The sequence below is a fragment of the Galeopterus variegatus genome, unplaced genomic scaffold, assembly GCF_000696425.1.
Source record: "Galeopterus variegatus unplaced genomic scaffold, G_variegatus-3.0.2 Scaffold3368, whole genome shotgun sequence".
NCBI classification, from domain to species: Eukaryota; Metazoa; Chordata; class Mammalia; order Dermoptera; family Cynocephalidae; genus Galeopterus; species Galeopterus variegatus.
The window spans coordinates 47422-66016 of NW_007729479.1; positions in this window are offsets into that span (position 1 = coordinate 47422).

Genomic DNA, 18595 nt, shown 5'->3' on the forward strand with positions numbered 1-18595 from the left:
TTTTACTTTGAAACTGCTACCTTTTACCTTTTATCAGGCATCATGCTATCTGTTCATTTGATGAGAATTTGACTCATGAACATCCAAGTGAGTTATCAAAAATGATGTAAGAAACCACTGTGTGTTTCCTTCCAGGTTTATACCTGTCAATTAGTCATCAATCTTCCACAGAGCCATTTAATAAATTAGAAATGCACTGAATCATACTATTATCTAAATCTCAATGATATAATGTGACATTTAAAAAAATTTATTCAAATTGCTGAATCCAGAAATAATGTGTATACAGCAGCCAGCAGCTGATATACCAGTCCAGTAACAACAACAACAACAACAACAACAAAGCATAAGCTCTAATGTTTGAAAATGATTTATGCTAAAATTCTTATTCTGTGTTCACATAATTTTCCTTCCTGTGTTGTTTTAAGAGGGTGCCTGGGGAAGGGGGTGGGGTGGGGAGATAGAGATAGAGATAGAGAGAGACAGATAGATAGGAGAGAGAGAGAGAGAGAGAATGCAAAACTGACAATATGATAGAAATAGAAAAAAGAAAAAAAAATGATATATCCAGAATAAGAAATAAAAATCATCAGCAATTGTTTTAGTGGGCTAAATGTGTTAGATACTACTATTAATGTGCAGAGGCTCTCAAGTTTTGTTACTTTTATCATTTCTCTACAATATAAAATAACATAACCATGGCTACGTTTTACTTACAATAGATTATACTTAAAACAAATTGTAACACAAAGTTGAAGTAAAAAAAAATTACAAGAAAAATAGAAGAAAAAATAGTGTTACAAAATTCATGAATGGTGATACTAATACAAAATTAAATATAATTCAAAGTAAGAAAAGTCATTTTATTAGAACAAAAATGTTTATTTTATTCTGATAAATATTAACATTATAAAGATTTTTAAACAAGAAAACCTGTAATAAACCTTTATACAACAACAAAGTAGCAAAATACACAATTTGTCACTTAGGTCACTGACCAAATTTTTTTAAACATTAGTTTTGCTTTTAACTGTCTCCATTGTGAATGTAATTCCTATCATTGTATTTTTAGCTTAATCTGTACAACTGCCACTGCTATTCATCTGTCTTACTGGGCTAGTACCCAGTGTCCTTTGCCTTACTGAGACAGCAGTCCCCTCCAGCCACTGTCTGTTTCTGCACTAATAAGGCGTTCTTGTTAAACCATGTTTTTATGCATGTACATCTGTGTGACTCTATCTCTAATGTATAGTGCTGTATATATGGATACTACAATGTACAAATTACACACTTGTCTTCTGGTGATTTCTGTTCAATTTTTTTTCTGCCCAACATGATGTGGTGAGGAGGAAGAAGCACAAGAATCAGGACCTGGGAGCAACTATCTCACAGAGGTAGAAAACTATAGTGAGCTATTTATTCTCTTGCTAGCAAATGTCCCATCTTTCCCAATCTCTTAATCATGAAAAAATCTTGGGAATTATATGAAAATGATGTTTCTTGTTCTCAGTTATGGTTAGATATATGCCTGTCCATCTATACATATTCTTTATTTTTAAAGTCAATTTTCCTCAGCATCCACTTCTTACTTAGCAAGCCACATTACACATTAACATCCCGACGGTTCTGAGAATTTCTATCATAAAACAAACAAATGGACAAAATAAAACCTCTTTACCTTTGTTTAATCCAGGATTTCTCAGCTGTATTTTCCAGTTTCCTTTTCATTAATAACACTTATTATAATCCTGATTTTAGAATCTTTGGAGCTCACCTGGAAATTTCTGATTTAGAAAAATTCCTTTGTTAAAAAGTGCCCTGGTCTATTTAACACCTCCTTCCTCTTACCTGACCCATGGTTTTATTATTGAAAATGTCAATATGTAGGCCATTAGGAGCTCATTTCATATTTTTTCCTGCATGCAAGAATTTTTAAACAATGTCTGACAGATGGCTATGTATCTAGTTAGGAATGTTTTCCTGAGAAGCTACTCCATAATCTTCTGCAACCAACTGTTCAAATATCCAGCTGTCCCTCCTAATCAAAAAGTATTTATTTAGATTTAACCAAAGAAGAAAATTAAATGTCCAAAAGTAAAAAAATAATCACAATGATTCCTCGACATGTCAGTCTTAGCAACTGATCCAAAGAAAAGGGGAAGACATAGTTATTTTCTAGGTGATTTAGAGTCTCTAGCTCAATTTCGAGAGTTCAGTTTCTGATTCAGGAAGTACTAATATTGAGACTAAAAATAAAGTTTACATGAGTATATGTCTGCATGAAGCCAGTCCAGAAATCTATAGTGTTCAATCTGCAGAGACAAGTTTGTCATAGTTCACAGGGTGCTACTTGAAATCAAAGTTCAATGAGAACTGTTTGGTACACTTTCTTCAATTGTAAGATATTACCAGTCAGGCGAATGTAATCATAGCAAGGCTCCTGAACCACTTCTCTGACCAAGGACTTGGTCAGTCTGAATGATGCCAACCAAATTTCAAGTCTTCAGATGATGGGAAGAAATGCTGATATCCTCAGCCAGTTTCTCAGAACTGCCTTTATTCTTGTTGATGACATCAGTGTTTCATGGCTCCTTACCAATGTTTGGAAAAGAGAAGTGGTGCTATAAAATCACACCTTTCCCCTCATTCCAGACTCTCAACAACCTGTCTCTGGACATCTTCCCTTTATGTTTGCCTAGACACTTATGGGTTTTCATTTGAAAATAAATTTCTCAGAGGTCAAGTATCTCCTCATGAATGCTGGAGTTTTGACCACTACTTAGGACCTTATAAAACATTATGTATATACAATATTTTAACATATATCATTTTAATTATTTTTATTTAAAATTTATCTTAGTCAATTTAAGCAATTTATTCTTTAGTCTCTGAAGACAGAGAAGATTAAGACTGCTTATCAATTCAACAAACATTGGTATAAGCTTAATATAAGCTCCTTGTATTTTAACCTCCATTATTCCACAAACAAGAATTGAATGTTTTTATTCTTTTCTCAGACCTTTTCTTTTAATCATATTTTTAACCTAGCTCTCTTTTGAAGTTATATCCACTCTCTCCTAAAATTCCTATGCCAAACTTTTCTTTGCCAAATAGATTTTCTGCATTAATTTTATTAGCTCCAATATCCTATCCCACTTTTTACTTTTAGCACCTGTACACTTTGCTGTTCCACATTTATTATCCTTCTTAATATACATAGTTTATATAATTATGATCTGTAACTTTACCTGAACAGGAAGCACAAAATTATTGGTGTCTTAGGGCTTCTTTTTTTCTTCTTTTTAAATTAACGTATTTGTTATTGCAAATCATAATAATTCTTTATGCCCCTTACCTGACCAATCACTCCCTGACCCCCATCCCTCCCTCCCTGCATCTCTAGTATCTTTAGGCTTGTTCTCTCCTTCTGAAAGTTCAGTGTATTATTGTGGTTTCTCTCTCTCTCTCTCTCTTTCTTTCTTTGGGCTTCTTATCTAATGATTGGGTTTCCCATGTCTGTACATGTTACTGATGAGCACTATACTTACACTGTTGTGAGAATATCAGAGCATATCTTTAGTTGTTATATAGTCTCTTCATTTAATTACTAAAGTGAGGGCTGACCTAAAAGTCAAAGAAAAAAATGAATTCTGAGAAACACCTCACACCCACACACCATTATTCATGGAAGAAGACATAGTCTCAACACAAAATGAATGTCCTCAAACTCAGGAATTTACAAAAATTCACTGAGAACTCTCATAAGCTTCTATCATTAAGCCTCCCGTATTCCCAGCTCCCTTTCCATCTCTTTCAGTCAACTAAGGAGAAAAGATAATCTATATTGTCAAGAGTTTCAAGGTTTAAAGGAAACCAAATCAATGACCTTCATACTCTGAATCAAATGATAAATCAAGAATCTAGTAGGGAATTTAGCAAGTATATTTTTCCCTCCTGGATTGGAGACCAAGCTTGGGCACACAAACTAAATGGCCCTCTTGTTACTTACCCAGGGGAGTTGATTTTATTCACCTATTTTCATAAAAAGGAGCTGGAGAGCTGCAGATGCATAACAGCCCTGGTGGTTATACATCATAGAGTAAAAAGCACAGAGAACGGTCATTTTCCATTAACAATTGAGTAGGTTTTAGACATACAGCCTCATGCACCATAACTTCTAACACATTAATCTCACTTGATGGAGTGACGAGGACTGTCAGTCTCTCTATTATTGATCAAGGATGAGTTGACTGAAGAAAGCAAAGACAGGGTCCAGGAGTTTTGCTTTCTGTGTTGGCTCTCTGCTGAAAAGTCTGCTCATGAAAGGATGAGGAAGCAGGAACAGTGTTTCCTCTAACAAAGCACCAAGAGAAGATCAAAGAGTATTCAAAGATATTCCACTCATGCTGTTTTTAAAGGAATGGCTAGTGTGGCACAGAACTTCTCATGTTTAAGGATAAACAACCAAAGTGGAGAGAACAACATACATGGCTACAAACAATTTAGAGCAAAATATAAGAAATGCAATAAAGCACACAAAAGAGAGAGCATCTCAGAAGATTGACACTGAAAAGTATCTGAAAATACGGCTTTCAAATAAATTATGCTTGCAAGGAATTTAATGAAAACATAAGCTAAACGAAACAGGAATTGGTAAAACCACAGAATGAAATAAAAATAAAAAGGATTAGACATAGTTATGAAAATGAAAGATCTTGAATAACTTAAAAGCAATGACATGCAGCAAGATACAGAATGAATATAAAAAAAGAAATAAAAACAACTAAAGAAACAAACAACAATAAATAAGCCTGTGAACTGAATCACAGCCTGTATTAGTCCATTTATGTTGCTTATAACAAAATACCTGAAACTGGGTGATTTATAAATCTGTGAACTGAATCACAGCCTGTATTAGTCCGTTTATGTTGCTTATAACAAAATACCTGAAACTGGGTGATTTATAAAGAAAAATGACATTTATTGCTTACAATTTCTGAGGCTGGGAAGTTCAAAGTCCATCTGGTGGTAGCAACAGTGACCCAAGGGTCTCACATTGCAAGATGGTGGAAGCAGAGAGAGCAGAGATGAGAGAAAGACAGACTCCTCTCTCTTCTTTTAAAGCCCTCAGAACCACACCCTTGACCACCATTTTTAATCCATTCTCTATGGCACGGTCCTACAATTCAATCACCTCTTTAATGCTCCACCTTTCAGTTACCATAACAGGATTTCCCACCCTCTTAACAGTCACAGTGGGGGCTAAGGTTCTAATACATAAAACTTGGGGGACACAATTCAAGTTTCAGTGAGTTTTGGGGGGACATAATTCAATACACTACACAGCCTCAAGAACAGTCACATGAAACTCAGAGATAAACTACAAAAAAGATGAAAATCAACAGAGAAAAGAGAATAGATTTGGCAGGGGATGAAGGGCAGGTAATAAAGGGCCAATAGACAGACATCTGTAGATCTGCAAAAACTAGCCATAGAAATAAGTAAATACAACTTCCAAATTATAATAAAACAACATTTTTATATAATGAGAAAAATAGTAGTTGAAGGAAAATTACTGTATATTGGGAAGGTCAATTTCAAAGCACTTCCTGGTAAAATTTTTGAACAAAAGTATTAATTTCTGTGAGAATTCAGGCCTGTGCAGCAGATCAAAACAAAGGAAATATTTAAAATAAAAACAAATGCAGGCTTACTGCAGTTAGTAGGGAATTTAAAATAAAGTGCTTCTGGGAATTGTGTACATGGTAAAGGTACCTACAAAACCAACAACAAGATGCCCTTGATTATGTAAAAGTTCTGGACTTTTCACCAATAGTTCAGGGGTTGCCACTTCATTTTGCATGTATGGTATCTGTGGACCTGTGCCATACACAACCTGTAGGCCTGTATGTGTTTTAAAGCAAAGCAAAACAAAACAAAACAATCAGATATGATCTAGTTCACTAAGAAATAATCAAAATATAATAAATACATATGAGAAAGTCCTAGAGTTAATACTGCATCTAGAAAATAAATATGACGAGGGCATCAAATAACATTATACCAGTATGAAAAAAATCATAATCTTGGAGCTTTTTTTAAAAGGACTTTTCTCTTTTAGAGCACTTTTATGTTCATAGCAAAATTAAGAAGAACGCAGGTCCAGAGATATCCCAGATGGGTTCATAGCAAAATTAAGAAGAAGGCAGGCCCAGAGATATCCCAGATGTTCATACTTGGCCTTCTCCATATCAGCATGTACCACAGTGGTACATTCATCACAAATGAAGAGCCTACACTGGCACATCATTATCACCCAAAGTCCGTAGATTACATTAGGATTCACTCTTGGTGTTGTACATTCTATGAATTTGGACAAATTCATAGTTGACATGTATTCATGAGTACAACATCATACAGAATATCTTTATTGCCCTAAAAATCCTCTGTGCTCCACCTACTCATCCCTTTCTGTTCATAGCAAAATTAAGAAGAACGCAGGTCCAGAGATATCCCAGATGTTCACACTTGGCCTTCTCCATATCAGCATGTACCACAGTGGTACATTCATCACAAATGAAGAGCCTACACTGGCACATCATTATCACCCAAAGTCCGTAGATTACATTAGGGTTCACTCTTGGTGTTGTACATTCTATGAATTTGGACAAATTCATAGTTGACATGTATTCATGAGTACAGCATCATACAGAATATCTTTATTGCCCTAAAAATCCTCTGTGCTCCACCTACTCATCCCTTTCTACCCCCAATCCCTGGAAACCACTGAACTTTTTACTGTTTCCATAGTTTTGCCTTTTTATGAATGCTACACAGTTGGACTCATACAGTATGCATCCTTGTTGAATTGGCTTCCATCAATTAGTAATGTGTATTTAAAGTTTCTTTGTGTCTTTTTGTGGCTTGACAGCTCGTTTCTTTTTAACACTGCATAATATTACATTGTTTGGATGTACTAGTTTATTTATCCATTCACTTACTGAAGTATATTTTCGTCGTTTCCCAGTTTGGGCAATTATCAACAAGCTGTTACAAACATCCATGTGCAAGTTTTCTTCTGGACTTAAGTTTCCAACTCCCTTGGGTAAATCATTGCAAGGAGTATGATTATTGGATCATATGGTAAGAGTATGTTTAGTTTTGTAAAAATTGTGTAACTGTTTCCATAGTGACTGTACTGTTTTGCATTCTTACCAGCAGTGAATGAGAGCTACTGTCGCTCTGCATCCATGCCAGCATTTAGTGTTGTCTGTGTTCTGGATTTTGGCCATTCTAATACACCTATTGTGTAATCTCACTGTTGTTTTACTTTGCATTTTTCCCGATGACATAAAAGGGTATGATGTGGAATATCTTCTCATGTGCTTATTTCCGAACTCTATATCTTCTTTGGTCAGGTGTCTCTTAAGGTCATTGGCCTGTATATTAACTAGGTTGCTTGTTTTATTATTGTTGAGTATTAAGAGTTTTTTGCATATTTTGTATGACAGCTCTTTATGTGTCTTTTGCAAATATTTTCTTCTAGTCTGCAACTGGCCTTCTCATTCTCTTGACATTCAATTTTCTTTTCTAATTTTAATAAATTCTACTTATTAATTATTCTTTCAGGGATCTTGCCTTTGGGGTTGTATCTGAAAAGACATTACCACACCCAAGGTCATCTAGGTTTTCTCCTATGTTATCTCCCAGGAGTTTCAGACTTTTGAATTTTACATTTAAGTCTATGGTCTTTTTCAAGTAATTTTTGTGAAGGGTGAAAAAAAGGTGTGTGGTCAAGACACATTTTTGTTTTTGTTTTGTTTTCTTTGCATGTGGATGTTCAATTTTTTCAGCACTGATTGTTGAAAAGACTGTCTTTGCTTCATCGTATTGCCTTTGTCAAATATTGTTCACTATATCTATGTATTGATCTATTTGTTTATTCTTTTGCCAAGTCTATACTATCTTGATTACTATAGATTTACAGTAAGTTTTGAATTTGGGTAGCAACAGTCCTCCAGACTTGTTCTTTAATATTATGTTGACTATTCTGGGTCCTTTACCTCTCCTTATAAATGTTAGAATCAGTTTGTCAATATCCACAATATAACTTTCTGGGATTTTGACTGAGATTGCGTTGAATTTATAGATCAAGTTGGGAAGAAGTGACATCTTTACAATATTGGATTTCCTTTCTATGGACATACATCTCTCCATTTAATTCTTCAGTTTTATTCATCAGAGTTTTGTAGTTTTATGCTTATAGATCTTGTGCATATTTTGTTAGATTTATACCCAAAAATTTCATTTTGGTGGGGGTGGTATATAAATATTACTGTATTTTCAGTTTCAAATTCCACTTGTTGATTGCCAGTATTCAGGAAAGTGATTGACTTTTATATATTAACCTTGTATTCTGCAACCTTACTATAATCACTTCTTAGTTCCAGGACTATTTTTGTAAATTCTTTTTATGTTTTCTACATAAAAGATCATGTCATCTGTGAACAAAATTTTGCTTCTTCCTTCCCAATATGTATACCTGTTTCATTTCTTGTCTTGTTCCATTGACTAGTACTTCAGGATGATGTTGAAAGGAATGGTGACAGGAAACATCTTGCTTTGTTCTTGATCTTAGTAGGAATGGTTCAAATTTCTTATCATTAAGTACAATTTTATCTGGAGATTTTAGTAGATATTCTTTATCAAGTTGAGGAAGTTCCCCTCTATTCCTGGTTTTCTGAGAGTTTTTATCATGAATTGGTGTTGAATTTTGTTAAATGCTTTTTCTGCATCAGTTCATACGATTATGTAATTTTTCTTTTTTAGCTGTTTATGGGGTGGATTACATTAATTTATTTTCAAATGTTAAACCTGTTAAGTCTTGAATACCTGGAATTAATCCCACTTGGTTATAATGTATAATTCTTTTTACACACTGTTGTATTTGATTCACTACTATTTTATCTATCTGTTTTGGAAGGTTCTATCTGTTTTGGAAGGTTGTTATTTACTGCTTATTTTTTCTTAATAGATATAGGCCTAGTCAGATTGTCTATTTCTTCTTGCTTGAGTTTTGGCAAGTTTTCTTTAAAGGAATGGGTACATTTCATCCAGGTTATCAAATCTGTGGGCATAGAGTCATTTATAGTATTCCTTTGTTAACCTTTCTTTAAATTTAATTTAATAATTTTTAATATTTAATTTAATAATTTTTAATTTAATAATTTAAATTATTAAATAATTTAATAATTATTCCAATTATTCCTGGTAAAAATTTCGAATTTAAAGACAAAAATATTAATTTTTGTGAGCATTCAGACCTGTGCAACAGGTCAAAACAAAGGAAATATTTGAAAATCACAAATACATGCTTACTGCGATTAGTAGGGAGTAAAAATATTTATAGTTTTGAAGGAAAGAGGGTGCTCTGAGAATTGTATGAATGGTCAAGGTTCATACAAAACCAACAGCAGATGCCCTTCATTATGCAAGGGCTCTGAACTTTTCACCAACAGTTCCGTGGGGCCACTCACATCATTGTGTATATAGAGGGAACCTATGGAGGTGTGTCATGCACAATCTGTGGGCCTGCATGTGCTTTAAAACAAAGCAAAACAAAACCAAGATATAATCCAGTTGACCACGGTGCTTTCACTCCTGACTCTTTACTCCAGGAAGCCATTACTTCATGTATTCGTCTGTCTGTGTCTCCAGTCTTGGGAGTAGTGGTTTGCCCTGCACTCTCCCCTCTCTTATAGATCCAAGTAGAGTTGATTTTTTAGTTTGTGCAGCTTTTAACTTGTTGTTAGGATAGTGTGACAACTTCCAAGCTCCTTACATACAGAACTGGAAACAGCACCTTAGTGCTTTTATAATAAAAAAAGTGAAGTGGTTAAATCTAACTCACAACTTTAGAAAAAAAAATGTTATTTCAGACAGAGAAGAAAGATATTAACATAACATTGAAAAGTTAAAAAAAAAACAAAAGAACAAGAAAACAGAAAAACCATAAACTTAAGAATTCTTCAAAAACAATGAAACAGGTAAACTACTGCTTGGATTAGTCAAGAAAAGTAGAAAAAAATGCATACATTTGTAATTAAGAATGAAAAAGTAATCAATCACAGAAAGAGGGGGAATAAAAACAATTGTAATAAGGTGGTTTTTATAACAATATGCCACCAGAATTGAAAGTCTGGATAAATTGGATAATTTTCTAGAAAAATACAGATTTCCAAAATTGACCAGAAATTACCCCAAATATTAAATAGAAGTGACTATTTTAATACTCCTTATTAATGAACTTGTAAATAAAAAAAGAAACAAATTAAATTTTCTAGCTTCAGACAGTTTTAAATATTTAAAACTGTAAATATTTAAAAAAGTAAATTTGCTGCTGTTTAATTTTAGAGCATAGAAAATAAAAGAAAACTTCATTTGCTTTAAAAAGACTATGAAATTTTGATTTCAAAATAGTATAAAATAGAGTATAAAGATCTTTAATTATAAACAAAATATTTCATAATAAGTTCCAGCAATATATCAAATTCAATCACACCTGATCTTATCCCTACTATCCTGATAATTATATGATGCCTTAGTATTAGTTAATAAAGTACTATAATTTACCATATTATCAAGTTAAATGAGAAAACATTATGCTACATAGTAAATTTTCTTATGCCAAACAGGCATTTGATAATACTTAAAACCAGTCCTGATGAAAAACATTAGTGAAATGATGCTAGAAAGATTTTTACTGTGTTTAATAGGGAAACAATAGGAACATTTCCTCTAAAAGCAGGGTATTTTTTATTATTATTATTTTAACTTCTCAATATACATTGTAGGGAGAGAGGGAGAGGAGAAAGAGGAATGGGTAAAGGGTCATGAAAGTCAGAGAAAGTATTAAGTTTTCCAGTCTTTATCATTTTTAGACATAGGACAATAGGTAAAATAAATTGAAATATAACTAGCCAAAACAAGGAAGTAAAAATAATTATTTGCAAAGAAAATCACCACCACCACCACTACCACCACAATATAACTTCCTGGGATTTGACTATACATATCCAAGGAATGCAGTAAAGAAGTTGATTATTAATTAAATGCATATAATTCTAAAGTTTCTTTTTTTGTTTTTGTAGTTTATTTCAATAAAAAATAGATGTGTATATAGTTTACAAAGTTAATAGCTATACAAGGTCTGTTAATAAAATAAAACAAAACAGCAGAGACAACCAATATTACTTGTATTAGCTGATCATTTAACATTTATCTTCGCTTCTCTATAGAATGTAATACTTTTTCAGTTTGAAGTATTCTTTTTAAATCCCTAGGAGGGCAATAAAGACTTAGCTCTTTTTTCTACTCCTTTCATCCTACATGTTTCTGCTTTTTCCATCTCTTCGTCCTCCTAACAGAGTTTTATGGTATTTTTTTTTATTAAAATCTAGTATATTTATTAATATTGTATGACTAAATAAGTGCTATTTACAGCTGAGTCATGTTGTAAACCTTTGCTACTTTCCTTTTCCTATATAAATCATGGGTCTCAAAGGTCTTCCCTAGTAGGAAACAAAAACCAAAAATCATAAATTAAATGTTTGACTGACTTGACTACTTGAAATGAAAAATGCATGATATACAAACTTATATATTTCTGGCACACACTATAAAACACTTTGAAATATATACTATAATTAAAGAATTTATTTTTAATATACTGTGATCTTTCAAATCCATAAGAATAATTTATTCACCAAAAAAGTGCACTAATACAATCCAAAAAGACACATTCAAAATGAACAATAAGCTTAAAACCATGAGAACTTCAGGAGTAGCTAAAAAGATACCAACAAAATACCTATGACGTGTCACCTTACTCTCATTAAATTATCTACCAACAATTATAAAGAAAAGGAAGATTTGGATACATAGGTACTCTGTTGCAGGTTGTGTTCCTCCAGAAGGCACTGAGGCAAGAATTTAAGCACGAAGTAATCACTTTGGGGGGTGGTCCCAGTATTCACTGGTAGGAAAATCCATAAATGAGACAAAGATGAGTCATTACCACTTTGTGAAACTGAAGCTCATGTCTGCTAAGGGAACTCTGGAAGATTGTGTATAATCCATCTTAAAATTTTCTCATCTATTGGACCAAGTAGCTGGAGTATTTATCCTCCCAATTTCCATCAATCATTGGCAGAGGGTTGCTCAGATGAGGGTTATTTCTTTGGCACCATCAACCTGCCCATATGTGTGGGCCTAGAGAAAGCCCTCACATGGACGGTCAGGGATGGTTGCAGTTGAACAACATTAGTGAGAACTAATCAAGGGAGTGTTGAGGAAGTGTGGGCAGGGCTCCAACCGTGTTTCATACCAGTTATGCAATACAGTGGGCTGATAAATTGGTATGATGTAATCTTTCCGGATGGCATCTGTCTGTCCCTCTCCCTATCTATCAACCATCCCACCTACTTATCTCTATCAACATGTTCCCACCATTAGGAAATTATGCAAGTTGGTCAAAATTCTGCCCTTTTTGTGGTCATATCTTTGGGTTTCTTACCAATTTTTTTTTTCCCTATGTCCATAGTCAGAAGACTATATGAGGAAAATGTGGTATATTCACACAATGGAATATCACTCGGCCATAAAAGAGAATGAAATACTGCCATTTGCAGTAACATCGATGAACTTAGAGAAAATTATGGTAAGTGAAATAATCCAGGCACAGAAAGAGAAATGCCGCATGTCCTCTCTTATAAGTGGGAGCTAAAGACAAAAATTACCAAAACAAATAATAAAAAAAGAAAGAAAAATACAACAATAGCAATAATACATTGAACTTTCAAAAGAAGAGAGCAAAACAGGTTATTAGAGGTGGGAAAGGGGGAGGAGAAGGTAGATAAGGGAAGGATTAATAAAGGGCCAATAAGATTAATTGCATTGTATAATGCTGAATATACTTATTATCCTGATTTAAACATCATGTATTGCACATAGGTATTAATTTTCGATGCTATGCCCCACAAATATGTAAAATCAACTATGTTCCAATAAAAATAAATTAGTACAAAAATAAAAATAATTAAGAAATCAATCTTTCTTCAGAAAAAAATGAAGATTTCTTTATTTGCTATCTCATAACCTATACAAATTTATTTATTTTTTTATATTTATGGAAATTCGTCTTTACAGGAAATTTCTGATTTTCTATATTTTCTGTCTGTATGTAAGTATGTACCTGTTAATGCAGTAATCATCATTCAGTTGTACTACCTGCTTCTCGAGGTGGGGTTATTTTACCAGGATTATGTGGGACAGGTTATTTAATTCATGTATTTTTTCTAATTCTGTAAGTGTGTCACATGTATCTTTCTTGCAAGCACATACTCATATATTACTATTTTTCTACATTCTAGATTTGGGAATTCTTTCCAAGCTGTTACTTTTGATGGAGATTTCAAACCCTTGTATTTCTTGCTTAATGCAATTCAAAATTACTCTTCAGTGTAGCCATTTTATTTTTTTTAAAATTTGACCTTCAATCATTCTTATCTACAAATTATTTTGTATAATTTTAAAACAACTTGATGCTTTAAAAAACAAATTATTTATTAGAAAGTGAATACATTTGCAATGTGTTCAACAAAATACTTTCAAGAAGTGCAAATGAGATAGATCTGAGAATCACATCTTCAAAATTTTTTGACCTCAGTTTTATTTTTTATAAAAAGAAAGCTACTTTATTTCTCTGCATTTGGCATTTTTTGGTCTTTTATTTTTCTTGCACTCTGTTATGAATCTTACCTCCTCAGAGTTTCATTGTTTTTTTTTTTTTGCTCTTTGTTATCTCAAGTTGCATTTCTCAGTTTTATTTTTTATAAAAAGAAAGCTACTTTATTTCTCTGCATTTGGCATTTTTTGGTCTTCTATTTTTCTTGCACTCTGTTATGAGTCTTACCTCCTCAGAGTTTCATTGTTTTTTTTTTTTTGCTCTTTGTTATCTCAAGTTGCATTTAAATTTACTTTTGTCCTGTCTTTTGTTTTTCATCAAAGTGATAGGCTTTTCTTGTATTTTATTCCTAGTAACCTGACCTAGTTCCCTTTTTAAATTTCAGACTTTAGTAGATTTATTTTTCAATTTAGCCAAGTTGATTTCTTGTTATGTTTATTATTTCTTTTACTCATTAGTGTCACTTTTTCTTGCACCCGTGTCTCAAAGAGTATCTTACCCTCCTGAATTAGGTTGCCTCACAGACTCTCCTTTCTTGAAAATTGTCTCCATATTTTCCTAAGCATCTCAATGGTTGGCATAATTGAAATTCACTTTCTCAGTGTTTCTGTTTCCCTGTCTTTTCCTTAAAATCACAAAATTCAGGATATTGACACTGATACAATCCACTGATCTTATTTAGCCTCTCCCAGTTTTACTTACACACATTTGTGTGTGTACATTTAGTTTTACAAAATTTTATCATGTGTAGGTTCATGTATCTTCCACTACTGCCAAGGTACTGAAGAGTTTCATCACACTACACTACAAGGATCCCTTTACCACCTCCTTGCTGCTCTCAAAAAGTTATACAAATGGAATCATACAGGATGTTACTACTTGGGATTGACTTTTTTCACTCAACGTGGTTCTCTGAAGATCCATCCAAGGTGTTGCAGGTATCTATGATTTGCTTCTTTTTATTGTTGCGCAGTGCTTTGTGATATGGTTATACCAAATCACATTTAACCACCCAACTGTTGAAGGATGTCTAGGCCATTTCCAGATTTTAGCTGTTACAAATGAATTTGCTATGAACATTTGTGTACAGTTTTTTTTGGTGTGTGTGTGTAAATATATGTTTTCTTTTAAGTTTAAATTTAATTTTTACTTCAATTGGTTAATAATCCCAACAAATATAACACAGAAGAATATTTTCCCTTCAAATAATACCTATATTTTAAAGTGGACATCCAATAATAATGATAATTTTAAAACGTGCTTTGTCCATATTACTGATTAAATTGATTACATAAGATGGTAATTGATATGATTACATAATCATGCTCTTGCACAGGTTTGATGTTTAATATGACTTTGGCTATTTAAACTTCTAAAGAACAAGACTAACACCCAACCAAACAGCAGATTTTCGCCAAATGTTGAGGCCAAATATTAGTACATTCTTAATGCCTAGAACAACCCTAACTACTGGGACTATTAAACTTTGAACAGTTGCCATGAACTCACCTGGTAATAGTTAATGCACATTTCATGCTTAATTCAAGGTAGAGAACAGAGAAGGGAAAATGAATCTGCTATATGGTAGGTACTTTATAGACTTTAAATAATTGTGTATGTATGTGTATGTGTGCTTGTATCTGTGTGTTAAGCCACTAAATTTAACTCATCCATCATTCATCCATTCTACTAAATTACTATTAAATACCTCTCATATGGCAGACCCAAAGCTAATGCTTATAATTTAATAATTAAATAATACGATCTTTATTCTCCAAGAACTCATTGTTTAGGGTTATTTCTATATGTCTGAAATACAAAGTACCATGTTTCAATTATGACTAAATAGTATTGCTGGAACATGGTAGTATATAATTTTAGTGAACTTATGGTAATATACAGAAAATCAATTTATTTTAGCACAGTGTACCAGATGTGTGTGTGTGTGTGTGTGTGTGTGAGAGAGAGAGAGAGAGAGAGAGAGGAGAGAGAGCACAGCATCTTTATTAAAAATATTTTAAATAGATCCCATCTGAGATATTAATTTGCATTTTAATTCCTCTTCCTTTCTTTCTTTCCTGCATAGGTAGGTGACATTCTTCAGTAAATCTCTCAGTTATGTGTCAGGGCTGAAAATAGAGATATTCTGCAATTTTTATTGTCTGTGGTTTTCTAGAATTTAAATTTTCAGGAGTTTTTCCCAAATGCAAGAAGAGAAGGAAAAGAAGATCTCTGGCTAGAGACTGAGTCTGTGAAGGAACAGGAGGGTGTGTGAGTGAGTTAAACTTCTTCCCCAAACTGAAATAGATTCAGCTGCCCTGCAGGAAAAATGCAGAGTGATCTGTGTTTTTCTGAGTAACGTCTTGAGGTTTGCCTTCTGATGGGACCACTAAGAATGTGGGAAACTACAGAACAGGAATTCTGCATGGTGCATCTAGGAAGACAGGGTTATAGTTCAATTCAAATGAATTCTTTCACTCACACAGCAGAGCATCGCCAAAGTTGAACATTCATTGGGACAATGGGGGACATCTCAGTGACATGCAGGAGTGCTTCACTGATATGGTGCAAGAGCTTGACTTGTGGAATAATCTAGACAAAAAGAAAACCTCTGGAATAATGAAGTTTTGTATATTCTTCAATCTCGAAGAATAAGGCTCAATCAAAATCAAAATGATTTGTAAAGCAGAAAGAGAAGCAATGTTTTGTTTGAACTTGAGTTTGTGTCTTGAGAGTCATACCCTCTCATAGGGCCACGCTACAATAGAAACAAGTTTTTCCATTCTGGGTAGTAGTCTGAACCTCAGGGTCTTTAAGGAGGAGGGTTGTGCTCCTTATAATAAAAATGAAGGAGGGAGTCTCTGGTGGAGCCAACCACAGCTCAGAGGAAGAGTCAAAAGAGAGGAAGAGGTCAGTTTGGCTGCACAGAAGCATAGCAAGGAGAATGGAATGTCTAAAGAGGAAATGCTAATGCGTGTGATGTAAATATCTTCTCATCTGCCTTAAGAAATTTTAAAAACTAAAAACAAAAATCCTGAAATGGTGAATGTGATAGGATTTAAAAATAGAACAGTGAAAGGGTTGCTGTTTGCATAGTGATTTTAATGAGCTAGACAGAGGCAGGCTGTGAAGATAGGGGAACACCTGACATCTGGGTTACAGACTGATTATTAAGGTAGCTAAAATTCAAGTTTGCCATGATCTCAGATTAGAACTATAATTAGAGGCCAGGGTTTGTATTTATCTGGGCAAAAGAAAAAAATACTAACAGACCACATCAATCTTTTTCTCTTTAAAATTAAAGTAAAGGAAAAATAAAAATGCACATCTTGTATACATACACAAACAAACACACATATATTAACTATATGAGAGTACTTCAAAAAGTTAATGGAAAACTAGAATTAAATGGTAACGTAAATCTTTCCATGAACATTTGGAAGTACACTCATATATATATTCTTTTTGAAGTAAATTCCTATTACGTTTGTTGATAATTTTCTTTTCTACAGCACTGACTTTATGAGAAAGGCTATATGCTATAGACTTTTTAAGATGGAACTAAGGTAATAAAAGTAACTATGTACTTCGGTAGTCACGGCTAGAATGATCTATGGAGTCTTGTATCACTGAGCGCCTACTGGATCTTTTGATTGTATGCACGATCTAAAAAAAATTGTGCAATTTTTTTCATGGTAAATTCATTTGAGACCAAACCTTGAAATAGTTTTCACAGTATTATTATACCATGAAACATGGTTTTTGTGTTGTAAACAAGAAGTTAAAAGCAAAACAAAACAAAGAAACAAACAAAAATAAATAAATAAAAAGTGTGTTACTGAGATTTCTCTCTGGGCTCAGAAATGAAAGGGAAAGAACACGTGCATTTCCCATGCTGCAGTCTCTAGATACTATTGGTCTCACATTTTTGTTCCTCATTCATCACCTAGAGAGTTTGACATTTGCAGTTTGTCACTGGGTGAGTCTTAGAGGAGAGAGATGGGCGTGTTGATGCTGATAGCAGCAGAGACTATAATACTAACACTGATAGAGCTGTCATATGGTCTTGACAAACTCTTCCATAGTCCGTTGGTTTTACTCTCCCTAGGAACACCCGGATGCTGAGAGACTTGTGTGATACAAGCCTGGGAATTATTTAGTGAATGTTGATGCTGATAGCAGCAGAGACTATAATACTAACACTGATAGAGCTGTCATATGGTCTTGACAAACTCTTCCATAGTCCGTTGGTTTTACTTTCCCTAGGAACACCCGGATGCTGAGAGACTTGTGTGATACAAGCCTGGGAATTATTTAGTGAAGCCAGACTTCATGTCAGGGCACCTTGGGGTGCAGTCATAAGTTTCACTTTACAGTCATGTGATGGAAGGACAGTGTGAAAGAGACTTCTGGGTCTGACTTGGGACAAATGTTTGGTCATTGATGCTCCTCAAGAAAGACTGTTCCACTGTATAACCATCTTCCTTGTCATTTTGAAAAGTTCATACATGACTTCAGAGGAAAACCTGGTCAATCACTAATTTTACAAAATGGCATGAAAAATTTTGTCTGACTAGATGTTTTGAAGGGATTGGCAAGGAACTAAATTGATAGAGAAAACAGCAGCGGAAAGGTTTTAGAGAAATTACTAAGAAAAAAATAAACAATTGCATTTTCTATGGAGAGAAAAAATATAGAAAACGTAGAGTAGAAAGAAGTTAAATAATAATTAAATTCATATAATCACAAACTAAAAGTAGTGATGGAGACAATGAATTCATAGGACGTTGGAGGGGGGAGAGAGTGTTTGGAAGGATGAGTGTTAAGCTCCATCTCTCTGTTGGGGAGGAA